This window comes from Aphelocoma coerulescens, chromosome 2 (assembly GCF_041296385.1).
Source record: "Aphelocoma coerulescens isolate FSJ_1873_10779 chromosome 2, UR_Acoe_1.0, whole genome shotgun sequence".
NCBI lineage: Eukaryota > Metazoa > Chordata > Aves > Passeriformes > Corvidae > Aphelocoma > Aphelocoma coerulescens.
Window position 1 is genome coordinate 99,851,001 of NC_091015.1, and position 27,809 is coordinate 99,878,809.

Genomic DNA, 27,809 nt, shown 5'->3' on the forward strand with positions numbered 1-27,809 from the left:
ATATCAACTGCTTAGGCACTGTCCCATTACCACTGGCTGCTGACTCCAGTGCCAGCTTACTCAGGTCAGCCTGCACAAGGTTCCACAGCACAGGAAGGTCGTCTCCTGTTCCAACCACACAAATATTTAATTACTACTATAGACAGGTAAGTCCAGTGACAGCAGGAAGACCAATCTCACCAAAACAACAAAAACAAAAAAGTGTGCTACTTTTACACTGTGTCAAAACTCAAGCGCCCTCCAAACCTACAGGGCAGTGCACTAAAATAAGCATTTCAAAGAAAAAATAGCAATCAGAGTTAGTGCCCAGTTAAGACAGATAACTCTCAGGAAGACAAAGTCTCTATCTTTTCACAGCCCAAGCAAAAAGCACAGTGACAGTTCACAGGGTGCAAGTTACAAGCAGAAGGCTGACTGTTCTCAGCTCAAGTTCTGCCAGAAAAACACAGCATCATCCCAACAGTTCTGGTGCCATTCACAGCTGGATCAAATACAGTGGAACCACCTTTGATGTGAACAAAACAGGCCACTTACCTCTCCCTCTCCAAAGACTTTTTATACCCTGAGAAACAAAGAATTTGTTGGAAGGACCTGCAGCCCACTCCCATAATGGGCTGTCAGTGTAGCAATTCTGGCTGAAGAATACCATGTAACTCTTCCAGGACTGGAGTTGTGGCAGATTTTTGCACAAGAATAGGCATCTGAAAAGCTAAGGAAAAGGAAACTGAACATCTTAAAAGTCCATCCCAAATTTCATTATGCCCAGGAAGATGTATTCCAAAGCAGAACTAATTTTCTCGCTTGTAGTACACTTAAAGAAGATATAGCCCAGCTTTTTTAACCACAACAGATTTATTTTCTTCACACTTTTATTAACTTGGCATTTTATTTCATTGAAATGCTATAGGTCCTCCACATAAAAATGTGTCTCACAAATGCAATTCTCAACTAAAAAGCCTTCTAAGTGCTTCTTGCCTTGGAGTTTATCCCTGTGGGGACACTGAAGAAGGTGCGTTGAGGAGGGATTCATATTGAAAGTAATTGGGTAATACCAGATCTTTTGGTATACAGTTTCAGAATTTCCTAGAGCTTGACTGTCTGTCAGGATTTATTAAATCTGGGTACCACATTAGAATAAACATATCTCCACTTTTTATAACAGGTTCATCTATACCATAACTAGCACACAAGCACTCAAAAATCCCAGGTTGCAGTCCACGAACAGAAATATTCGACACACAGTGCTAATCTCTCTCCAGTCTGTTCTTCTGTCCCTCTGTGAGAATAGCAGGATGCCCATCCTCAGGCTGCAACAACAAATTGGCCAAGGAACAACAGGTCTTCAGGATCTCTCTGGAAAAGCCCTGCCCCTTTATAGCAGTCCCTACACTCATTGCTTTACCCTTCAGTGAACTTACACCAATACTTGGATTTTAAATTAAAAGTTGCTGGTGAAGTCACAGCCCTGGGATACACACAGACAGCTGGCTTGGCGTTGTCTGGGCAGCAGGGATCATTCTTCAACTATTAAAAATCATTGTCAGAGCAGCATCTCAAATGTCGCCTGTTGGTACTTTATGTGCCACAGAACAATACAAGCAAAAGATGACAAATATCCCACATAATTTGGGTTGTCTCCAAAGATTTTACTATGACATTTGCCAGGCAAACGCTAGTGCTGCTTGAATGCAGTGCTACCAGCAGACAGGCAGAACTACAAATAAAGTATGGCTTAGAAGAGGATGGGCACAGATAGGCACCAAACCTGAGCTCCAGCTATGCCTACTGAAGTCATTGAAAACCATTTCAGGCAACAGACGCCCCTCTCTATCTTGCAAAACAAAAATGCACTTCTCCATTTGGAATCACCATGTTCTGCTCTCCTGGTTTGCTCCAGCATTTACCCAGGCACAGCAGAGCCATAGACAATGCAATGGGACAATGTTCCTCTATTCCTTCAAAAGGAGTAGGTATAATAAGTCTCTCACTTCTATCATGTTTTGTTGAAGATAATTTAATCACACAACCTTCCTCCCCCGCCCCCCCCCTCAGTTTCTCTAAAAGCCATTTCTCCTTTCCTAAAATTTCCTCTAAGCATTAAGAAAGCATGCCCCGGGGAAGACTGGAGAGCAGCTGCTACTGGGTTGCAGCAAGGCATCCACCATAGAACTTCACCATGCAGAAACAAACCTGGGAATCTAACTTGTGAGCTTCTTTAAGAAGAAAGTTCTAAAAGAAAAGGCTGGGTGGGATCTATTTGATTCTCAGTACCATAAGACACTGACATTTATAATACTTACTCCCAAATTCCTTGGTATGCTGAATTTACAAAGAATAATAATTTTTTAGCATCTTTTAGCCAAGTTCTGTTAGCAGCATGAGGGGCCAATTTTGGATATCTAGGGGTTCTTATTATTTGAGCAGTCATAGCTTGAGTCCCATGCAGACATCTGGAGAGTCTTAACTACTTCCATTAAGAGTCTTAACTCACAATAGCCCTTCAATTACAAAGGAATAAAGTAAAAGCATGCTTTAGGTGGAGGAGAAAGGACTCAGTGGGAATCAAAAAACTTGGGAAAGTGATAAATCAGCTATGTCTTTTAGGTAAGGCACTCCCATCCCCAGGATTTCTTGGAATGCATCTAACTTCAGCCTTTTCTCACAGCTGTGAGTGGCTGTTGAACCAATGTTTCAGAGCTGGCATGAGCCATATCCCTCATTCTCTGCTGTCACAGTTGCAGTTTGCTGTTCAGGTGCAGCTCTGGGCACAAAGAGATGAATGGCTCTGAAGGTGCTGCTTAAGGCTCTCTCAGCTGCAGTGAACATGCTTTTGTTTGCTGATAACTAGAAAAGGAGTCCTTTACTGGAGGCCACTTCTTAATCCAGTCACTGCCTTCCTGAGCTTCAGCACAAGCAATGTATGTATTCCCTGCCAACCTCCTCAAAGCCACAGAGGCTCAGTACTGAATCTCCAAGGTGGAAAAAACAGTGCATGAACACTAAAACAGTATTTTCAAATAGCTATAGAGACCCAGATGGGGAAAAAAAGCAGTAGCTGCTATTTTTTTCTTCACTTAACCTGTCTTTCTATGGAAATGAGGCTGAGGTAATATTTGACTAAGTCTACTTTTTCTTCTAAGCTTCTTGCTCCTTTTCTTACTCTTGTCTCTACCACCACTAACTTTGGAACCTAAAACAATTATTTCAGCACAGAAGAGGTCCCTGAGGTTTCTACAGAGATTTCTTCTTAACAAAAATCACCCAAGTAGAGGAGATATCCTCTAGTAAAGGAATCAGTGTGATGGAAACTTGTACTGTTTAAGACACTAAAAAACCCACAGAGGAAGGAGCTCTTATCCATGCTGGCTAGAATTTATAGTCACAGAAGTGAAAACCAAAAACTCTTGGTTCTGGTCTTATGAGTGTGTTGTGTTCTGCTTTTCAGTGGCTTATTCTGTGCACACACAGCACAGCACTGCTTCCTCAACAAGGAGGAACACACACCTGCAGCCTTGACAGTGTAACCATGTCTGAACCAGCTACACCAGTCTGACATACAGTTTCTGTCCCTTGCACACATTCAGAGCAGCCAGGGTGTACTACCTTTCCTCTATCTCCTTAGACTCACTGGAGCCACAAAGCTGCTCTGGGTCCTTCCCCTCCCTGCTCAGCAACAAATGCAAGCAGTGAGCTCCCACCTGTTGAACTTCAGGCCACAAATCACATTCTGAAGCAAAATACATGAAAGAAAGCACAAAAAAAAAAAAAAAAAAGAGTTTCTGCTTTTTAATTAGCTACTTCCCTGAACAAACAAGGCACAGAGGCTCCAAAGCAGAAAGGAATGTACAAACTGGGGAAATACAAACTTATAAAGAGAGGAGTTCACACTAAGGGGCGAACCAGACACAGGCAAGGGGATTGCTGGTTCAGCTCAGTGACTAATATTCATAAACTGTAATGATGCAGGTGAGCCAAAGTACATGACTCCTCCCCTTGTCCTGTATAGGATAAAGATGCCACAGGCAGACAGAATTAGTCACTGTGAGAGTATGGAGAGTACAGGTTGATGGTGCTGTCATGAATTTTAAGAGCCAGACTGTGGACAGGCATCTCAGCAGAACAGCAGAGGACAACCCATTAAGAAGAAATATGACATCTTCAGGTGATAGGTCACCACAGAATTTTTATTTTGGGCCCCATAGTCAGCTGTGTGATAGATCATGATTACTACCTGACTTGTAACAGCATCTTGTGTGAGGGAATGTGGTTTGGCTAAACCTCAGGAAAGGGACATTGTGATATGCAGTGCTGAACAGAGGTTTGAATCAGGTCTATGCTTCATCAAGGGGCTACAGACATAAAACAAGTCTATCTGTTATAATTTGGGTTGGGTATATTTTTCCCAGGAACAGAGCCACTTGATATACTTTTTCAGCAGTCATAAGTCAGAAGATCTCCATCAGAATTTTTGTGGTGAAACCTTACTAAAAACATGCCAAAAAAACCTCACAAAAAAAACCAAACTGAAGACAGACAGCATTCTCAGACCTTGTTAAAAAAAAAAAAAAATTCTCTCTCAACATTTGCTTTGGCATTCTTACAGTGTAGCATGCCAGACCTGTACCTCCTAGTAATCTGTTAAAATATTTATGTGATTGCAATATTTTAAGTGCATTGGTATTCTGGAAGTTTTGGTAAGGCTGGAGAGACCAAGAGGAATAAAGGAACCTATGGGGAATTTGAAGAGAGAATTGGGTTGTGAGCTGTAAAACCTGCCTGCAGAGGCCCATGGCAGCACAAAGGAGCACATGATGGCACACACAGGCTTGTCTCCACCAGACCTTGGGGGGAGGAGGTATCACATGGCAGACCTCCACAGAGAGGAGCCTGCAGGGAGCTGATGGATGGGTGAACAGCGAGTGACCACCCCATAAAGGGACACTGAGAAAGTGTGTTGTGATGTGGCAACATGGGATAGGTCACACAGTGAAGATTACCATATAAAGAAATACTGTGCCTTGGAAAAGTGTATAAAACCAGCTCATTCCTTTGAATAAACGATTCAGATTCCCTGCAGGTCTGGGTTCGAGATTCAGTCGCCGACAGGAACCCATGTTTCAACACCAACCTGAAGCATGATGATGTGATGAGGAGCTCTGGGCTAGCACCAGACGTTATGGGCTGCCAGAATCCATGCATCAGAACAGCTAGACTTGTTCAGGCTACTTTGATTGAGACAAATGGGAACTGTGTGTCCTGGAAGTTAGCATTGAGGTGTTGTGTCCACTGTTCTGCTGTGGGTTCCACTTTGGTTTTACACCCCACACCCTAGTGGAATTTTTGATCCTTCCCCAAAAGCACCAAAACTCAAACAATAAATCACCATTTTACAACCAGTGGTAACTCAGTCTGGGCAGAGCCACCAGAAGCAGCAGTTTCCCCAAGCAAAATTGTTTTGCTGTCCTCATTATGAACTAAAAAGAAACTTTTTTCATCATCTGTGCCAGGGCAACACAGTCTTGCCAGAATAGTGGAGATCGACTTCACACCCAAGAAGCTCTCCTTCAAAGACTGATGCTGAAATCCTAGTAAGATGTGCCAATGTCTGTTTTCTATCTCTCCTATGCAGGGATAGGGGGTCCCTGGCTGGCTGACAGTTGAAAAGATCCTGATGCCTACTTTCCAGCCAGATGACAGATGTATAAGAAGGGCTGTCAACTCATTTCTCATAAAGCAATTTTAAAAAGTCTGGCATCTTTCATCTCACACTGAGTATGAACAACACACTGAACCCTCAAATCCTTTTAAAAAAACTATATGGTGATTTCACGAGTATGAACCTGCCAGGTCTAGACTAAATGTAGACTACCCAGCTATTCTATGTGAGGTCAAATGTATGAACTGTTCTATTTAGTGAAATATCTCACCACAATATTTCACTGCATCAGTCCATTAAATTTTATGCCTCTGCATTTAGGAATGATAGCTACCTACGGAAAGTAACTACCACTGTACCTTAACCCCATGAAATGCTGCACAGAGCTGAGAACATTTCACTTGATAAAAAACAAACAGAAACAAGCAAAGAAACAAAAAAGAGTTTAAAATTGTCCTACAAGGGAAAATAAAACATTTGTACTCCCCTTGGTCAAAGCATAAGCTCACCATTTGATAGCAACTTGTTTGATAGCAATCTGTTAATACTTGTATAAGGGTCCTTGAGGAATCCGAGGAAAAACAGAATAGAGAAAAGAGCAACATAAAGCAAACTTCAAGACATCTGATGAATACTCAAGCAGTGGAGAAGTGAAAATGATTAATGGTATAGTATCAGCACACAGCAGCACAGTGGAAGTAAGATAGCTGGGGCTTAGCAAGCAGGGCCATTAACACACAAGGTGAAATGACCATGCTAACACTGGTGGCTGAAGGACAAGGTGGCAGGAGACAAAACAGAGTTACTGTTGCCTGTAATACCAGGTAGTAAAAAGCCAGGGCAGCAGGCCAATGTACTGATGAGAAAGAGCAAAGCACAGTAATTATTCCTCCTCTCTCATGAAAAAGCAGCAGGGTTAATTTTATCCTGGAACAAAACCCATATGCCATTGAAGGAGCATTACAGGATCAGCTCAATATCCTAACCTAGCTGTCTAATAGGAACTTTTTTTTTCCCTAAGAAGTTGGCAGTGGAAAAAACATCACATGGCACCTTGCAAATTATTGCTTTCTCAAAAGGACATTAAAAAAGGAAAAAGGTTTTAAAATAAGACCCTACTGAAAAAAAAAAAGGCTTGTTCCTTTTAAAAATTCTAGAATCTATATGAATTGCCACAAACCCAGGGAAATTCTGAACCTGGGCTCATATTCTGAGCAAAATTCAGATGACCAATATGAAATGTGAGTCCTGCCTCTGTTGTGTCATTTCAAAGGCACACCTTTTGAGTTTTCCATGAAGTTCAAACAGCTGCTCTTCTTTGCATAGCTAGACAAAAAAATCGAATACAGTTAAAATTATACAGCATCCTTTTACCTCTCATTTAGAAGAAAACCTTCTAGATGTAAAACAAATGGAAGGGATGTAGCTACATGTTGCTATGCTGGAAGTCAGACCCAATATGATTCACAATGGACTTCAACTTCTTTTAGGTACTGGAGACAGCTAATTGAGATTCAGAGAAGCATAAGGGAAATGGCACTTCTTATCAGTGCAGAGTAGAGAAACTGCCCTTTTACACATTAGCTTTATCTCTTTTCCAGTACAATCCTCCGTTTAATGTTTTATCTGATGATGCCATACATTTTCCAGACTGCTGCTGAGCTCCTGTGGGATATTACAGATACTATGGTCACTGCACTCAAGGGAAGCTTCCTACAGAATATGCAGGACTTTCACAGAGGTGACATCAAACCCAGCTAAACTATCTCCTCTGGCACTATTTAAATCATACTTTTCTTGTTACAGGTATACATACAGCTATCTACCATACGGTCCATTTTCAACAAGCAGTTCTGTCTCTCACTATTTTCTGTGCTGCCTTAAAAAAAAAGGTAATACAGATTCTTTAAAAATGTAGATTATTGACCATCAACAGCATCCAAACATTTCTAGAACTGTCATAGTGCTTTGATATATGAAAAGGTTTTTAAATACTCTTGTGATAGAGGCATTATAGAATGAGTTGCTTTTGAAGTGGAACCCAGTAGCTTATCTTTTCCTTTCACATTATTCTGTTTGGCCAGAAGACTCAGCAGGCCTCTCTGCCACTGCAGCCAGTGCAGTGCACAGCAGCATTCCTGCTCAGTGTCTGGAACAGCAAGTGGCTCATTACATTGTCTGTTCTTATGCTGTCCTACTGCCTTGTTAGATCCCTTAATGGTGAAGGACTTGGCCTTCCTTATGACCTCTTCCTCCCTGACCTTCATTCAGCCATTGCCAACTGAGATCACGAGATCCACCATTAAAGGAAAGGATCCTTTAAGTTTTTGCTGAGACCTACACTGAAGTTATTCCCTGTTTAGACATCTGTCCCAAACTATTCAAAATATTTTTCCCTCTATTGCATGTTCATTTCACATGAATTCATGGAACAAAGTAAGGTTACAATTGTATGTCCCTCATTTTTGCATTAGATCTATTGTAATACCAATAAAGTATGCAAAAAAAAAAAAATTGAAGCCTTTAAACCGTATGTTAACTAGCCTCAGACACTCTTGTCTTAAAAACATGAATTAAAGAGCTCTTCATAAAAATAATCTTCTTTTTTTGCAGCTCCTCATGATTCAGATCCTGAGATCTCAGCCTTTTACATAGAATATAAAAGAGAGGGAAGTTGAAAGGCAAGGTCCAGAGCAGTTAGTTTGGTAAGCATCTCACTTTGCCTCCCACTCCATGTAGTCCAAATGCTAAGAAGTATCAATCTCAAAGTAAAGATGCTCCATTTTACAGGAAGGTGATAGTCACTGCTATTTCTAAAAGGCAATTTTTAGCCTGGGCTAGGGATCCTAACACACCACTTTTCCAGAGAAGAGCGTGATCTGTATCTGAGCAGGTAAGAACTCCTGGGGATCATGAGGCAGTGGAGAGATCAAGCACGTTGTGGGTGAGATCTGGCTGGCAGAGGCCTCCAGCAGGATGCCCATGGACAGGCATCCTGCATTTTGGCAACCAGCCCTCAGGCAGCACCCTGGGGCCTGCTGCAGAAGAAAGGTGCTAAAATACCCCTCTATACTCAGGTTTTCTGGCAACTGTCTTGTTGATCCAGTGATACCACTTACCATTAACAGACTGAGTCTCTCACATACAGAGTGCCTACACTAATTTTGTTCTGTTTATATAACCACTTGATCAGGAAAATTCTTTCCTGTTATATATTTTACATATTTTATATATTTTATATATTTTATATATTTTATATATTTAATTATTTATATATTTATTAATTTATATATTTTATATATTTTAATCATAAACTGATGTTTCTTCAATACTGGCAGTCTCTTGCAGTCAGAGACTGTTCAGAGGTTACAGATTACTGTGACTGCTCCTTGTCAAGGGGGATGATTTTCACTTGGGCCTAATTTAAACATAATCTTACCTAAACCTCATGTTGCTTCATAATTTTTATAGCTGTAACTTATCTAGATTAGATATTTTGAATCACAAAGTTATGATTATAGTGAAGTTAACTGCATTTATGTTGATGACAGAAATTATATATAATTTCCTTGTTTGTTTATCTTCTTAAACACTGAGATTTGAAGGAGAATTTTTCAAAGGCACAAAACCAAGAGAATTCCCTCCTGCATAAGGAGTTATTTGAAATATGGCACTGCACTTTAAATTTGGCCTGTACCCTAGCTTTGCCAGCCTTTGAATGGTCTTGGGCTTCTGATCAATGGTTTTGCTTTTAAACACCTGTTCATTACCATTTTAGGAAATTACTTGCCTGAGAGCTAAGGAGAATAGTTCAATGCTTAGTGCTTGCTCGTCAATCCAACGAGTGGGAGTCAGCACCTGCTTCCTCCTCCCTATCATCAGCCTATAGCTTGGGCCCTTCCTGTGAGGGTGACATTTTTGAAACAGTGCTGCTAGGGGTGTGAGTTGCCAGGGAGGCTTCCCAGTTGCCTCAATGAACATACAAACATGGATACAGTTCTATTAGAGATTATGGTTGTAGTGCAGCTTATATCTGCTCCTGAATTAAGGTTGATCTTAAGTCTGCTGACACTAAATTGTGTTAAAGCAGTTGTATTCACCAAGAAAAAACCTGGTATAAAGGAGTCCTTAGACCCACTTTATTTCAGTTTCCACCTGCAAAATAATGCTTTCTTTGCCTATAACAAGAGTTGCAATATTCCATTATAAATTTTCTCATAACAATTGTGACTCAAGGTATTATCAGAATCCCTCCCCCAATCTACCCCTTGCTGTTCACTCCCACAGCTAAGATAGCTGTGTTTGGATGACATTTGTGTAGCTCTGTTGTGAGCTGATCTGGCTTTAAAACACTTCTGTACTCTTGACACATTACCTTTTAGAGTGGCCAGTTTCCAGAGCAGGCTCACAACACAGCCATACTCTAAATTTCAAGGATTTAAGGCAGAAGGATAAGATTATTTACCTTGAGGGAAGGCAACATTCATGCCAGTCTGCCATCCTAAACGACATATTGTGGAGGTACAATCCCAAGTGCTCCAGAAATGAGGGCTATACCAAGTAATCTGTTGAGATACATCATATTGAGAAGACTGAACTGCTGTAACACTATACCTTTATTCCAATTGCAATGTAAGGCATGCTGTTAGCTTTTAAAATGAGATACTTGTGAGAGAATATCCCAGATTTCCCCTCCCTTCCTGTTTTTCTGCCCGGTGTTACCCATGACACCATTTCAAAGTCACCTCTTGGCAGGTGTTGCTGACAGTCTGCAAGTGCCCCATCCTCCTGTGCAAAACTACCCTTCAGTTACAAGCCTTCCTCCCATCTCCCTTGCCTCATGGATGTCACCCACCTGCAACAGTCCTTTGCTCCACGGGCACATCACACCAGCAGTAACACAAACACACTCAGCTCTGGAACTTCCTAAAATGGCCACATTCTGTAGTTTTGGTTTAAACCACCCCTCTCAAGCAAACTCTGTTCTGGTTACCCCCTAAATACTAGATTCTCAAAAGAGATGTGGACAGGCTGGAGAGAGTCCTGAGAAAGGCCACAGAGCTGATCAGAGGGGTGGGAATCCTGTCATATGAGGACAGTCTGAGAGAATTGGGCTTGCTCAGCCTTGAGAAAAGAAGTTTTATGGGACACCTCCTTATCATGTTCCAGTACTTAAAGAGTGGCAGCAAAGAAGATGGAGGCTCCCTTTTTACAAGGCATTATATGGGGAAAATGAGGGGTAATAGATACAAGTTACTTGCAAGATTCTGATTGGATGCAAAAGGAAAATTTTTCATAACAAGAACAAATAGCCATTGGAATAATCTCCCCAGGGAAGTGGTGAGTTTCCCAGCATTAGACACTTTTAAGATTCAGATGGACATGGTGAAGGGACACCTTTTCTAGACCATGCTTTTGCCAAGAAAGTTTGGATCAAATGCTGCTTGAGTTCCCTACCAGCATGGTATGCTACAATCCTATGATTACGATGATTATTTTTTAATGAAACTAAGCATCATGTTCAGATAAGTATTTAATGTGTATCTTTGGTAGTTCCCAACAAGCATTCCAGAATAACAGCTGAATGCCAAAAACCAGACCTGTTACTCAGATATTAGGAGCCCTTAGAGTTAAAACCAGGTCAGCCTAGACATACTTATCATGAAGTGACGAACACTTAGGCTCTTCATTGTTCACAGTATGTACATGTTTTCCATTTGTATGAAAATCCTCCATGCAGGAAAGCGTTTTGTTGCTTCCCTTTTAATCATTGCACACTCTTGTCACCAAGATAATCTGAGGTTTAGACAGGTATCAAGGCAGAGTCGGTGTCTTCTCCATGAACCCATTTACCCACATACAGACTTTTTTTTTTTTTTTTTTTTAATGGACAAAGACAGCTCTGCAGGAGGGAAGGAAATGCTTGCTATGAATAAAAGAACATAAAATCGTCATTCTCCACTTTGCACCCTATAAGAGAACTACATAAAGAGAATCTGATCTGGCACCTATTCCAGCTGTGCTCTTTCTGCAGTCTAGGGAAAAATCCCTACAGTGTGGTAACCTCTGTCTCTGCCTCACTTACTCTTACAGAAAGTTAAAAACCACATACATTTTTCATTTCACAAGCCTGTCATGATGAAAAGATACTTTGCAACTTTTCTCAGAGACAATGTTATTTGCTGAATAGAAACATAGCTTTTAGAGGTAAAGTTCCTACTTACAAATACAGTTTGCCAAATAGAATAATTAAACTAAAATTTTAGATGTGAAACAATTAGAAGGCAAGATAACTGTGCCAAAAACAATGCCAAACAAGGAAAACCAAAAGATATCAATTCCCCTAGTGCTTTCACAGCTGCACTCTAGATTGGTCAGACAACACTGGTCTTCATTAAAAGCATCAAATCACTGCAAAATCAGCTAAGGATGAAAACAGTGAATTCACTACTGTGAATATCTCACATGAGATAGCAAGCTGAAACTGCAACACAAAGCCCTGCAGAAGCATTCTTTCCAAGAACCACCGGATGTCAGAATGAAAGAAAAAAAATTAGAAGTCACCACTTCAGACGAACATCAGATCACCTTAACCCTAAGGAGCTATTTGCATATTTCAACAGGTCAGAGCATTGCTGTTTACACTCTACTTAAATCCCTTCACAAATAGGGACATTATACTTCCCTTTTTAATACCTCAGGGAATAGTCATTTTTTTTACAAAGTTTGAGTTGTCCTATCAACAGTCTAATGCTGTATCTGTGAAAAAACATTCCCCAATTCCTCCTACATTATTCTCTTACAGCTGTCTTTGCACTGACTCACCTTTGTTAGCAGAGATTCCAAAAGACTTCTTACCTCAAAAAACCCCTCCCTTCTTTCAGTCTTGCTAGCTGTCATCCTTGCCTCTTGTGCAAAATTTTCCTAAAAACAACTGCTCCAATCCTTTGTCTTCCTGTTTTGATGCTTACCTGCTGTACTCATTTTTGCCTCACCAAAGGAGAGTTTCAAATCCACTCTCTGGTAGTTAGACTCTATGCTGAATAGGAGTCAAAGATATGGAGATTAGAAATAAAAATTTTATCCCAGCTTTCCTTAAAAGTTCAGTTTCAAATAACTTGCAAGTGTCCCAGGTTTTTGTACTGCTCATTTTAAACCCAGTCATATTTTCAAAACTATTTATAAAAATAATATTCCTGAGCAGATTCTCTCTATGATAGATGACAGTGATTCTGCTTGCTTTGCAAGAGATGTCTGATGAGTGAAGGCCTGTCTTTGAAAAAAAACATTATGATGATCCATAGATAGAAGTACATGCCCAGAAAATCTGATTTCCACTGCCAGCAATGCTAAGCTGCCTCAGAAACTGACCTCCACATCACTGTGTCTGGGAACATGTACCACCTTGGATGTAGGAAAGATGAACTAGTCCTGCAGAAAGCAGGTCTGCATCAGCAACCCATAAAACACCTCAGGAAGGGCTTTACTGTCCTGCAAAATCTGGAAGACACTGCTTCTCACAGCTTCCAACATTAAGTCACTGCAATTTCACTGCAGTTAAGAGATCTCCTTTCCATGTCCTGGTGCCAGGAAGCACAAGCTAAGCCTGTGCCGGACCTAGGCTCACTATTGCAAGGGACAAATGTCTACTGCACTGCCTAAACAAGAAGAGACTGTAGTAGGATTTGTCCCTTTTTTATCGGATAAGAAAATAACTCCAGTGCTTTCTAAACACTGTGCAGGCACTGACAAGAGGGAAAATACAACTGTACTAAATGAACCCATTTTTAGAAATACAGAACTAAATAAAAAATAATAATCCAAAATCCGTATACCAGTAAACCTCACTCAGTTTCTAAACAAGAGCACAATCTGATTTGCCTTGCAATAGGAGACAGAAGAGTGACACATTTCCCTCAACTGATAGAAAAGCACCTCACAAAAGAAAACACACCCACAAAACCTCAAATCAAATAAACTATGGCTCACCAAACAATTATATTTAAAATCATAGCCTTGAGACTGGTAATGCTATATACCTAGCAAAAAAGAACCTGGAGCAATTTAGGGATAGCTCTTTGTAACTGGTGAAAGTCTTCTAAACAGTCTAGAAAATTTTTTTGGTAAAGAGTAGTAGAGAAAAGAAAAAGCCAGTACCAGTATATACACATCCCAAACACTGTTATGTAATATGGCATTGCTAATTAGGCACTCAGTCTGTGATTCTGTGATATGGAAACACACACATTCAGACCCAAGAGGAATAGTGACAGGAGCTTACCAGGAGAATCTTGTTATTAACTCAAATCTTTTACACGGTTTCTAATGTATATTAATTTGAGAGGCTCACTTGAATTTGATTGTATTTACCAATGTTTTCTCAGGAGTGCACACAATTCCCCAGGCCCAAGACACACAGAAGGACTTAGGTAAAGGTTCCTTCCAGTCAAAGTCTCCTCTAGAGTTCCAAAAATTCTCCAGGCTTCTTTGCGCTAACAATGTGCTACGATGGTTTTGTTGAAACTTTGTTCTTCCTTCCTCCCATAAAAACAATTTTTATGCTAGTGATACATAATCCACCATTACCTGTTACTTCACAGGAACAGCCAGACTCCCTGGCATTAAAAAACTACTGAAGGTATCCCACTAAGAACTTTTTCTTTCTGGCAACCTCACTACTTCATGTACATACACAGACATTGTTTAATGACTACATTTTTAGTGTAATGTCTCATTATTTATGCTCAAAAACTGGATGAACTATAGTCATATTTAAAATTTAACCTTTTCTATAACTGCATATCTCTGTTCATCGATGTATTTTTATTAATTATAATATTCTGATGCCATTGGCATTGTATCTGCTGCAGCACAGATGACTGTCAATATATATGGCCCAAAAATTTGCCCTTCACTTTCTCAGCTTGTCCTCTAGGCCCACATTCCTGTACACATGGTTTCAAGTCATGTTAGTGAAATATTTATTTGCATATTTCATTGATTTTTCATATCTGAGGAAAATGTGCCATGGTCACACATTGATTTTCCCTTTGGTTACAGTTATGAGAAAACTGATCTTATTATCATCTCTGAATACCTAGACAACTTCAATGATCCAGCAAAAATGTGTCCATACTCATCTATCTCCAGACTAAAATGGAGCCAGTAAGCAACAGTTACAGTGAAACCAGATATCAGGAAAAACAACTTTTTAATTACTATTTTAAAAGAAAGTCAAATAGACTACTCAAAAGGAAAGCTGATGTTATAGAAAGCCTTTACAAATACACAAATTCTGGAAAATACAGAAATGCTCTTACAGGATTCTGCACAGCTTCTTATTTTTAACATTTACCTTTGGTCATCTTCCAGCAAAGACTGCAAAGAAACATGATCAGTAAATGATATACATTTTCATCACAAAAATGCATTTTCTAGATATTTCAACTGACAAGCTCTGTCTCAAGCTTCTTCTGGTCTAGAAAACTGGCAGCCTAGACATGCAGACAGGGTAGGACTTATTAGCAATATTTATTTACTTACAGGCAGAGAATCCAACAGATGAATGTAAACAAAGCAGAACTTCAATGAGAAGCTTGTAAGGAAGACGACAACAGAAAATGGGACAACACAAACCAATATTTCGACTGCAGCAGGCAAGCCAGTTTTTTTAAGTTCTTTGTCCACAGCCACAAATTCAGTACGTTTCTCAGAGCTGTAGAGACAAACAGGAAGTACCCCCTGTGCTTCAGATCAATATTGCTTAGACTAGAAGAAGACCAATATTTTAGAAAGGTCTGTGCTCTTGTTACTGAAGAATACACCATTTCTGGGAAAACTATAGTCTTCTGGGGACATTCCCTCACCTCTGAGGCTAGATGGAGACATTCTCTACCTGCAACCCCTGGTTCTTCCTGGGAAGTAAAATTTGAAGTTCAAGAGCCCCTTGTATGTTACCTGGGCTGCACTTATCACTTGGATGCTGCCCAACCTTCTCACAGCCTGTCAAGTATTGCAGCTCCCCATAACAGTCAGTGGCACAAAGGACTTTACTGGAACCTCCTACAAAGTGCAGGAACCTCTCCTAATTTCTTTCCTTCTGCCCAGGCCAGAGCTCCTTAACCCAGTCAGAGTAAGTTCTACTCCAGCGATACAAACTGGGCACTTTTCTCTCCACTCCTCATTGGCAAATAGGAATTGAACTGTGGTTATTGTCTGGGAAAGTTCAAGGAATGAGATCACACATGACAGCAAAGAGAGTAAAGAGAAACACTTCTATTAGAATTTAATGTGTAAATGAGGATGACAGAGAGGACAAACACACTAGAAAATTCACTAGCCATTGCTAGCTTTATGACCATAACAACTCTCTTATTGTTTCTGATGAACAGCCTCCCTTGTGACTGAAGCTTCTGCCTGAAGCACTTTAGGATTCCAACATCTACCCAGCCAAAGATACAATTAAACCCAGCTATCAGAGAATAACCACAAAACTTCAAATATTCAGGTCTTTTGGTATTGACAAACTTTTTATCTGAAAGATACAACAGCTTCTCATATTTGCCACAGACCTACTACTATTTTTGCACATTTTAATAAGACCAAATAATCAAAAAGACATATGATATCATGTGACTTTGTTCACTCCCTCTTTCTACATTGCTAAGATTTGTGACATTGGAACTCTAACCACAATGTGGGCATTTTTATGGTCAACATCATATCTTTCACTCTGCCATTTGTTTCACAAAATTACTTCCATTGTCATGGACTTGAGATTTACAGCTGAAGCTGGTAGAACCATTTCTGAGCACAATATATCAAGGGGAGAAAAAGGAAAAATAGTTCATAAAGAAAAGCTGACTACAACCTTAATTATTGAGAGACTGCTACATCACAAAAGCAGTGAGGAGATTTCAGAAATTGACAAAGTCACAAAACTCATAATTTCAGAAGCACCATCCATTTTAAAACTCACCAAAAGTTGCTTTTGACAGTGGGAATTGGAGGTCTTTACATGCACTGACATTTTTACTCTGCATTTCTCAGTCAGGCCAATCATTCCATCATATTCTTTTGTTGCTCACTTCCAGCTGATGTCAAGCCACCAGCCAGCTGTCTTCATTTCTTTAGCTTTTGACACTCAGGATGTCATTGTTTATACCGCACCTGCCTTTTCCTGTGGATGAAGAAGGAAATATTTGTGAGTTTTTTATTTTGCTGCATTACCTATTTCATTATCCAATCAGGTTACAAATCAAAGTACACTTCAAAATCATGACTAAACAATCCACATACCCTATACTACTGCCATCAGGCGTGAATTTCACATACTTATCACTTAATTTATTTATCAATGCCAACAGCCCGTGCTATCGGTCAACCTGGTTATATGGTGAGAATAACATTCAAAGATTTTTATTTTCCATGTCACATTAGGGATTGACATAACCCCATGTGTATCACGTACCCAGCTAAACAAAGGTTTGAAAGCACACACACAAACACACGCTTATTTATATGCTCAATATAAAAATGGTTTCTGTATCTCACTGGTATTACAAAATATTTCTCTAAATAGCTTCAATGTTATTTCATGAGAGGGCTCATTATTGCAATAAATTACAAAGTATAGAATTTAAAAGAATAAAAAAATAAATCAAACTTCATGTGTGAATGTGTTGTTGCAAACCAGCCATAGCACAGCAATATGCTCAGTGCTGCACATACACAGACAGAACCAAGTCTGAATTTGTGATTACTGAGCCTCAGCATCAACAAACCTACCATCATTCTGCTATGCAAAGTGGGGATGAACACATTTGCAAGCACTGTAAATATTCTTGCTAGGGTTATGCTTAGCTCTACAGGAGCGTGTGGTGTGGTGTTAAGCAGGACAAATGAAGCCAGATGAGTATGAAAGGCAGCACCTAAGTAATTCCAGTTGTCCTTTTCACCACAGGGCACATGAGAAGAACTCAACCTGAGTGGTGGGGTTTGCTTTCTAGGCTGGTCACCTGTCACAGGGCAGGTGACAATAATCCTCCATTCATACAGCCATTTCAGTACCTTTGGTGAGAAGCTGGCAAGCACAGGGTAAGCTCTGGTTCTGCATGGAAAGCTCTGTACTATCCCTTGTGAAATCAGACACCTGCACAGAGCCAGCCATACGCACACATTTTGACGGTGGTCTTTACCTGCTGTCTTTGTAAAGAGCAGCCTCTACATTGTGCCTCTGCTATTAAATAGAGCAAGTATTGCAAGAGTGATATTTTTTCTATAACCATATTCTTTGCAAAGTTAAAAGTATTATTAGATGGAGCAAATATACTTCTGTTAGCCACAGAGCAGTTCTCCTTTGAATGCTATGTTGTATTATACGATAGAATATATTCCCTCCCCCTCACCCATTTGCTTAAGTTTCAAAATGAAAAACACTTTTATAACAGGTGAATGCAAATAGATGGAGAAAATATTGTTCCAGGAAATTCACCTTTGCATGAGTTCATCCTCACTGCTAACCCTACACTTGTAACATGTGAAAGTTTCCCAATAAAATACAATCAAGCCTCATCTTGCTTTTTGAAATAATGTCGAAGTCAGGTGCAGCAAAATAAAAATATATTAAGGTTTACTTATGTCTTGAATAGAATTAGAAGCTAGTTAGAAGTTAACAAATTATTACAAAATAGTAATTTACAATGTTAAAAAGAAATAACATGGACTCTTAAGAAAAAAAAATAATTTCAGGGACTGCACTATTCCAAAGGGGCCTGTATTTTTACAATAAATTGACAAAACTGGAAGATGCAGTAAGATTATTTGAATACTGACATTTAAGTTCAGCCACTAAGAAGGACTTTTCCTGCTCTGGTGGTGAGTGCTGTAAAGGCAGACTCCACTTCAGAATGGCAAGAAAATGAACAAGGAGATCAAGAGAACTAATTGGAGCTATGCCAAGGATCCTTATGGAGAGTTCAAAAGGACAGATAGATCCCTGGAAGAAACAAACCCAAAAAACCCAACACAGGTTTTTCATCTTCTGGCAAGTGCTGCAATAGTTAGTCAGTTAGCATGCCCTTGCTGCCTCTTTTGAATATTTATTATTGTCAACACAAACTTCCTTAGATTAATCAAGGTCAATGAAAGATGTAAAGGGAATTCACCATAATTAGAGCCTCTTAAAACGTTTAGACACACAGGATGGATGCACTCTGTGGAAGCTTAGCATACACAGAGTGGTGTACAGCCCTTAGTTACCCTCAGTGGTGGTTGCTACACACAGACAAACACTTTGTTTTCTGCACACCAAGCAGTGTGTGCTGCTGCAGTTCCTGTGCCAGCAGCATCAGTAAGAGCCACTTCAAAGCCAGCCTTCTGTTTTGCTGGGCATGAAGCAGTTTTGAAAATACCACTGCTTGCTAAATACCAAGGGAAAGGGCAGGACCCTCCTTGGTGGCACTTGGGATGCTCAGTATCTCTCAGGAAGTTTGAAGGATCTTTGACCTTCCAATAAAAGCTTGTCTGCTTAATTTAAAAACTTCACAGCCTTGCTACATGTTCCTTTCATAAACATAAAATCATCAACTCTTGCTGTTATAACCTTTTGTTGTTTGTTCACAGGACATGAGTACTGATACTTTGTAATTCTCATGGTCGTGTCCGCCTTGTTGCTGGACAAAGCTTTCTGTTCTAAGGCAGAGCAGAGATAAGTCGAGATATGTCTAGCACAGAAAAAAAAAAAAAAAAGGTTGGTAGGAATTTTAAGGGTTTGCATCATCTTACCAGAAAAATAGGACAGACAAAACTCTTTGTGTGCCAGTATTCCCTACACTGATCTATGGGCAATTTGGAGCCTTGAGTTCTAAAGCAACCACTATTTTAAACAGTTACTATGTATCTACTGTAAATAAAGCTGACTTAAAACTTTGGGAAAACCTGCATTCTTGCCAGCTGCCTACCAAGCTGGAAACCAGGTTCCTGCAGTGCCCATAACCTTGAACACCCTGATGGCCTAGGAAGCCAGCTGCCTAGGGAATGGCTTTAAACAAAAAGAATCTTTCCTTTTTCCTTCCTTCCAGTTGACTGGTTCACTGGGTTTCTCCTCACAAATATTTAAACTACAGTAAAAATACTCTTTTTTAAAGCATTTCATCTGATTTGGTACCAAAATAATTTCTTGTTCCAACCTTTCCCACCCCACAAGCTAGAAAGAATATCTTCCTCCCTATGAAAATTGCATAGGAGAGAAATTCCTTTTTGTAGCCAGCACCATCTGGATGTAAAGCTTAAAATGTCAAGAGGGCATGAAGGGAACTGCAGCAGGCCAGCTTCCTACACAGGGAAGGCTAATGTTAATTTACATACTCATTAAAATTCAGCATGCTTCAAAAAGATAGAAGAAAATTGAAGGAGATAATATACAAATGCAGTAAAAAGTAACAAAAAGCAGAGATGGCCTAAAAGCAGGAAAGAGAGAAAAAAAATGCTGCAGACATTGATTAATTTGAGAAAAGAGACTGTTGAAAAGTCAGAACTTGATACAAAACTTAAGAGAAAAAAATCACTTTATAGGCAAAACCAGTAAATATATCTAGACCAGCAGATCTCAAGCTTGTTGTAACTGGGGTTTCATCTAACAGCAGGAGCTATTTCCAGAGGCCAACCCTACTTCAATTACACAGAAGAAGATGCTGAATGTGCAAGACTCTCGGTGGACCATCACTTCTCCCAGTGCTCTGGAAGATCTTTCCCACTTTGACTTTATATATTGAGACAACAAAGCATGGTAAGTGCAGAAGAGGCATTTTTAGAGGAAAGGTGCCCTGAAGCTACTATAACTGGTCCAAGCAGGATTTCCTCAGTTCAGAGGACAGCATGCAGCAGTCACATCCATTTTCATTATTACCACAGAGAGCTAAATGGCCCAGGGTGTCCTCCCCCTCACACAAACATACAGACAGCCTTATAACATGACAGTCCCAGGTTCACAAAGGCAATTTATATAGGTTTCTCAGCATCTTTCAGTGGTGTTTACACCAACTTCCTTCATGGGACTCCAGAAACATGGGAAATATTTTTGTGGTTGTTCTCCATACCACTGCATTGCTCTGTGCTATAGAAGGAAAGAGATCTCTGTGACATGCATCATGGGATCTCAGAACCATAACAAAGCCTCTGGAGCTCATTAGCATCAATCTTACCCTTCTTACTCTGAAATCAGTCCAGAACACAAAATTTACATTGTACAAAAATTGTACAATACCCAACAAGAAAGGGTGAATTAATTTAATCTCTAAAGTTTTGTGTAAACTTTGCACATGTAGCTAAATAATCACCAGAACTTTGAAGAAGAACATATAGACTAGTTGGAAGGACTCTAATTATATATGCATTCCACCATCAGCGTCCAAAAGCCAAGCATACATAAGTATAAAAGCCACCTTTTACAGATGTAGAAATCCTAATTGCAGAGGGACAAAGCAAAAAAGTCCAGCAGAGTGTGCTAATATCAATGTTTCATGCACTGAAGCATAGGAAACAGCAGCAATATCCCACCTCCTCTTCTCACCATTATCAACAACACATTCATTCTAAATCAGAAAAGGTTTTGCTGCATCTTGAAGGTATTAAGATTCAGGATAGTGTAATTGAGAGTGGTTTACCAGCTTCACAATAGGTAGCTTGTGCAGTGCTACCTTGCAACCCAAGGTACTTGTATTGGATACCTATTGTAAATTCAGTAATTTTTTCTACTGTGAAAGTATCATACACGGCAAACCCTCCAGAAACACATTTTGATGCCAAAGCAAAGTTAAAAGAAACAGCTGAACATGTGGCAGGAATATCCTCAGGTAGACATATAGGAAAAGCAGCTGGCACAAGAATAAGGTTGATTGGATCTTTAGCAATCATTTGTTCATCAAGATACACACCCTCAGCATCTCCCCCATGAACTGTGGCCTTATAACATTCCCAAATGCAGCCATAATGACGCAGCTGCTCTCATGTTTCTCCTCAGGAAAGGATCATGTTCTACAACTAACCTGAAAACATGAGTATGAAGAAATGTGGGATTATGTCTGGGAACAGTTGAAGCTTCAGCAGTTCATTACCCAGACCTTCCCTTTGCCATTTTCTTTCTCAAATCTTCCTTCTTGTTTACCCTGTTGCCCTTCTTAGCTTGCCTTCCTTCTCTTTGTTAGATGCAAAGTTAACATTTCACAGTTCTGTTATTAGCTTTAAATTAATATTTTATTCTTATAGTCAATATTAATGCTACCCAGCATAAGAAAATTACCATTGATCTGTGTACCACACAGCTTGTGAAAATAGCAAGCTCAGAATCACTGATGTTTTGTTCTGTGCTGTGACCTTTGCTAGGAAAATGAAAAAAAAATAAACCCATTCCATGAAATTGCTTCTCCTGGCAAAGATTTGTCACACAGTGGTTTTCATTTACTGCTCTGACCCAGCACCTTGCAAAATCATGGGATCGATGGGCTCCAAGCAGATAGAAAAGCATGTATACCTGGTCACTGACAATACAGGCCTGGATCAGCCCAAGGAGGTGCCTTCATTTCACAGCAAGGTGCCCGGTGCCAGCTGGGAACACCAGGCCAGCAAAAGTGACAGTTGCTGCAGAGATTACAGATGTCACCCCTTTTCATCTCTACGCATTAGAGAATTTTCAAGGTAAAATAAATTCCAAATTCAACCCTCAGGTCAGCAAAAAAAAATCCTTTAAAGCAAAGATTCTTCTTGAGGATCATCAAAGAAATTTAAGAATAGCAGATTCATTTGCTCATTACAGCTTTCAGAGTAACTATTTTAATTTAAATTTAATTTCAAGTTAACTAATTATCTTCAATTTAAAGTTAATACTATCTTTATTTAAGAGCTTAAGCACAAAGGGCTGAAACTTAGAGCACCAGCATTTAAGGATGAAGCCACAGTGAAAACTTAAAACATGTCAACTCTCAACTCTGTATCTAGATACCAAATCAACAAGATTCAGATCAAGTCTATACAAGCTACTTCTTAATTTGGCACCTTGTATGACTTCAGTCTCATATTCCTAAGAAAGTAATATCCTCATGTCCTCATTCTGTCACTCTAGATTTCAATGGTATGCAGAGTTTTGTCAGCTGGATTCCTGGCACACACTCAAAACAGGCAAATGGTTTAAAAAAGGCAAAAAATATACATCTGTCTCTTCTGCTCCCCCCTCTGTTACTAAACAAGAGCCCAACAAGTCAACTCCTAGGGGTTTTATTTTTTCATCTCACTAGAAGTCATGATCTCTCCAAAATCAATTACAACAGCAGAAAGAAGATGCTTTGTTTCACAGAAACATGCACTTAAAGACTGTGAAGCTGCATTGATTCAATGCTTATCTGGGAAGATGTTCCTGCAATTAAGATCAGCAATGCAAGCAGCTCTCAGAGTCCTTGGCTCCCAAACACTACAGTCAGTGGTTTGACTGTGTTGGGTGACCTGTGATCCAGCAGGTATATGACAAACTCATAGTGTCTTAGGGGTAGACACAGCACTGCACTCTCAGCACCCTAAGCCAGCTGCAGAACTGACTCACTGAACTTCCAGAACATAATTCAGTAGTCTCAACAGCATGTAGCAAATTATAAAAACAGCCAGCCAGCCAAGCTTACAGCACTTTCTGTATATACAAACCAAACCTGGTGCTGTTCAAAAAAAATTGAAAGCAGTTTCCATTTATTTTTCTATGTCAATAGAAAGATTTTAGCCAACTGGTGTATTATTATAATCTAAAGTTCTTTCACAAAGAACACTTATAAAACAACATTCAATGATTTTTCAAAAGTGTGTTTTAAAAGGTTTAATTAAGGAAAGCAAGTGAATTTCAGGATATTCAACACTAGAGCTACAAAACAAATTGACTTATTTTTTTCAGTAGTTGAAATCCAAGAGTGTTGTGCATGGAAATCAGTTTCAGGATTACCCAAATGAAATATTTTTCACTTTCAACTGACATAAGAAATTGAAAATATTTTGGTTTGGTTGAAATATGACATTTTACTTCCTTCAGGAATGTTTTTCCTGTTCTTTAAATTATGTTTACTAGAGCTTCCTGTAAAAAAATATCACTTATAAAAATCACAGATTCACAGAATTGTTTGTTCTGAATGGGCAGAGTTCAAGAAGTGTTTGGACAACACTCTGAGGCGCATGGTGTAACTCTTGGGGATAGTCCTGTGCAGGGCCAGGAGCTGGGCTCAGTGGTCCTTGTGAATCCCTTCCAACTCAGCATATTCTGTGATTCTGTGGTTCTGTGAACCCCTAGAGATCATCTTGGCCAACTCCCCCTTGAATATCTCTGGAGATGGAGATTTCACAACCTCATTTCCTCACTGTTCTTGTCATTTTTACTGAAGATGAGACTGTTTCCAAGTTTCACCAAAAACTGTAGGTGGTTTTGCTGACTTGCGAATGCATCTTTTGGCAACAAAGCTCCATACCAATTTTTTTGTTTGACTTTGCTGGTCAGCTTGTGCTACCAAGTCATAAATGTCCAGTGACAACTTGCCAACCAAACTCAGTGCAAACAATATACACACAGGTAACATCAGCAGCAGGCTAATTTATATCAGCTATGGACTCAATCTGATGAGGTATAAACCAGTACAAGGAAGGCAGCAGGATATTTTTTTTCTCTCCCTCAGACTGAATTAAAATTTCTTGGTGTGACAAAGAGGAAAGGGGAAAGTAGGAAGGGGAGATCCCCAATATTATTTTAGCCAGAGATGTTGTAAATCTGAATTCAATGTTGTATTCTGGCAGGGAGATAAGGATGAGAAAGAGAATGCATATGGTACATGGTCCCAAGACTGTGCAGCTCAGGAATAGATAGAGCATGTTATTCATTGCCTCCCACTTCCTCTGAAAAGACTTCTTTCCCCTTCTCATTAAACATATAGTAAATAAAAAGAAATACAAACCCTAAAAATCTTCTGCCCCTAGCAGAAAACAAATAATGTCAGGACTAAGATTTCATACTACAGAGAGCAAGCTTGCTTTCTTTTTCTTGTCATGGTTTTGTAGTCCAGGTGGGAATGGTTAGATAAGCAACTTAAAGGGGGTGAGAAGCCCTGATACACAAAGGAAATAAAAAAAATATCTGGATTAGGACAGATGCTGGTAATTTACCTGTAGTGTAAAAACACTGGTGAGACAAGTAAGTAACTGTGAGAAGCAGCAGGAGGTAGAAAATAGACAACAGAGGAACTCTGCAAGGAAGAGAAAGAATGCAAAGAAATAAATTGAAAAGAAGGAGCAACTGCATGGGTAAAGATCCTGAGTGCTAGAAGACCCTGCTGAACATAAGATAATTCAGTGGGGCAAGATTGCACGGTAGTGTGAGAACCTCTCGATCTAAGATCACAGCCAGTGCCCTTTGGGACACAAAAGCAACTGGGTCACTGACAACAGAAACATCCTTTCAAAATGCTGCACAGTCCCTTCTGAATTTTTGCCAAATATCACAAGCTAGGGAGGGTCTGTTGTGTCTTCTATGAGTCACTAGCGAACTTCCTTCAGGTACTGGATGCTGAGGGAGTCGTCTTTCACAATGGAGTACAAATGATATTTGGTTTACCTGAGCTTAAAAAGTCCATGTGTTTTACAGAACCTTTAATATTGTTTCCTTGGCGAATTTTCACTTTTGATCAAGTTCTCATTGATTTTTCAACCACCTGCTCTTGAATCCTTTGTACCAGTTGATACAAATATAACTGGTGACAGATTTTCCATGATTTCTTCTAGAATTCACTGTGGCTCACAGCCCTTTCTCCATCCTCAAAGAAAGTTACTTCTATACAATTAAGATGGTGTGTGTGGATAAAGATGACATCTGTTTGTCACATCTCTTTCTCTGGAATATTCATTGCTCCCAGGAGTTAACCCATACACCCCATTTACAAGATGAAACACCTTCTCTTATTTTTTTCAATAAATATCATGAAAATATATTCATTTGCTGGGATTTATACAGAGATGTTTGGCAGGATTTTCAGGTCTATCAAGGATAAATTGAATATGTGGTTCTTCTACACAGAAAGAATTATCTGAATAAATAATGTATTAGGAGAATTTCACTTCTTATCTATGTCTGATCCATTCTCAGATAAGCATATATACATTTGCACTGGTGTCAATCATGTTGCAGAACACATGAACAGAAGCAAATATGTTCTTAGTCAGTATCTTTAATATTCAGGGTAGAAAACTGACCAATAACACTGATATAGTAAAACAAACAAAAATACCCAGCTCTTCAGGTACAGGAAAGGAAGGAAGTTATTTTCTTTGTTTCAGTTTTTCACTATGTTTGGTTTTACTTTTAGCTTGTAAAGTTTTAACATAGGAAACCAGCTATAAAGTCTTTATCAATTGCTTCTTACACAGCACTGCAAAGCACTTTCCAATAGCTCTTAATTACAGAAAGCCATCACTGGAAGCACCAAGTTCAGAAGAGCTATTGGCTTACTACTGGTTTTGGACATAGATCTGTCCACCAGGCCACTTGCCTGCACACATGGACACTGTCGCAGCCCTCACAAACCTGATGGGTGCATAGAATCAGGCTTGACATACACTTGTCTCCATAAGATGAAACAACAGAGGTGATTATCTGTATAACTGAAGAAGAACTTCATGATACTCTACGAATTTTCTCACTTGCTGGCACAGGGAAATACAACCTTTTGTTACTGGTATCGCAGTAAAGTGTTCAGTCTCACGAGGAAGACATACTGTCCCTCACACTGGATCTACTGTGAAGTCAATGACAACTGACTGATCATAGTTTGAGAGGAAAAAAAATAGTTGTAGTTGAGAGGACTGTTCCTGTTCCAAAAGAAAAGGGAGAAAAAGCACCTTAATTCCAGCACAGATGAAAATGGCAGGAGATGCTTCACTTCTCCAAAAAACATCTCAAACCTTTGAAAAGTATGCACGGTCGCCCATATACATGAAGTCATATAAGCATGCAACTTTGCACTAGTACTGAATTCTTCTCTACTTCATCTAAAAGATATTTCATGCAATTACTATAGTAACTCACACATTTTTCAGTGAAAGACATCTCTCTTCAGCCTTTCTTTTAATATTTGAATTGCAAGAGACATGAGATTTTTATGGCTTAGATCTATAAGAAAGACAAGTGTGGAAGTGAGGTTGGTTTTAAAGACAATCAGTACTAGGGAGCAAAAGGCAATTTTTTTTGCTGGATAACACAGTAATACTTTTTATGTTCAGCGGTTGCTTCAAAGAGCAAGGGAATCCTCTGTTCCCCATATCCACTTGGTTATATCCATGGCATGAACGATCAGATTAAATTGCAAATTCAGATTTGATATAAAGTTTTGAATGAGTAAAGATAGCAAAGTACTAGACAGATCATCTGTCTTTAGACTGTGAGACTAACTTCATATTTCCTGATCAGAAATACACGTTTTCACAGAATATGCTGAGTTGGAAGGGACCCACAAAGATTATTGAGTCCAATTCCTGATGCTTCAAGGGACTGATCCCAAGAATCACACCATGTGCCTGAGCGCATTATCCAAACACTTCTTGAGCTCTGTCAGGCTGGTGCTGGGAGCACTTCTCTGGGGAGCCTGTTCCAGTGCCCAACCACCCTCTGGGTAATGAACCTTTCCCTGATATCCAAACTAAACCTCTCCTGACACAACTGCAGGTCATTCCCTTAGGTTCTGTCACTCGTACCACAGAGAATACAGTAAAAGAGAGTAGGCAACAACAACAGCATTCAAACATGCAGGTGCTCTGGCCAGGCTTCATCTGCATCAGTGAAATATCTACGGTCCACAACACCTGAGAAAAATGTGTTGGCAGAAAAATTGAGAGGTAGCTGGAAAAATTTGGACACAGACTATCCCAAATGTTTCAGAGGCCAAGAGAGCTTTGAGCAAGTAACTCACCAGCCAAGACTCATCTGTCTTGTCCTTATAGTCCACTGAGAAGACTAAGACAAACAGAGCTGAACAGGAAATGAGATCTCCAACTCTAGATCTGCTCATCCAGCATTAAGACAAAGCCCAAACATCTGCCTGCATCTTCCATACAACAATCATGAATGCTTATAACCTCAAAA

The 27,809-nt window shown here is 39.6% G+C and overlaps 1 long non-coding RNA gene across 1 annotated transcript in view; it reads right to left on the reverse strand.

The window, feature by feature from the left end:
* Nucleotides 1-533: 533 nt before the first annotated feature.
* Nucleotides 534-27,809, reverse strand: part of LOC138104873 (uncharacterized) — a 62,079-nt gene continuing 34,803 nt past the window's right edge. The window contains exons 2-4 of the long non-coding RNA XR_011148319.1: nt 16,635-16,835; nt 15,200-15,371; nt 534-562 (exon numbers count right to left, since the gene is read on the reverse strand). This is a non-coding gene — a long non-coding RNA (uncharacterized lncRNA). The remainder of the gene's footprint in view (nt 563-15,199; nt 15,372-16,634; nt 16,836-27,809) is intronic.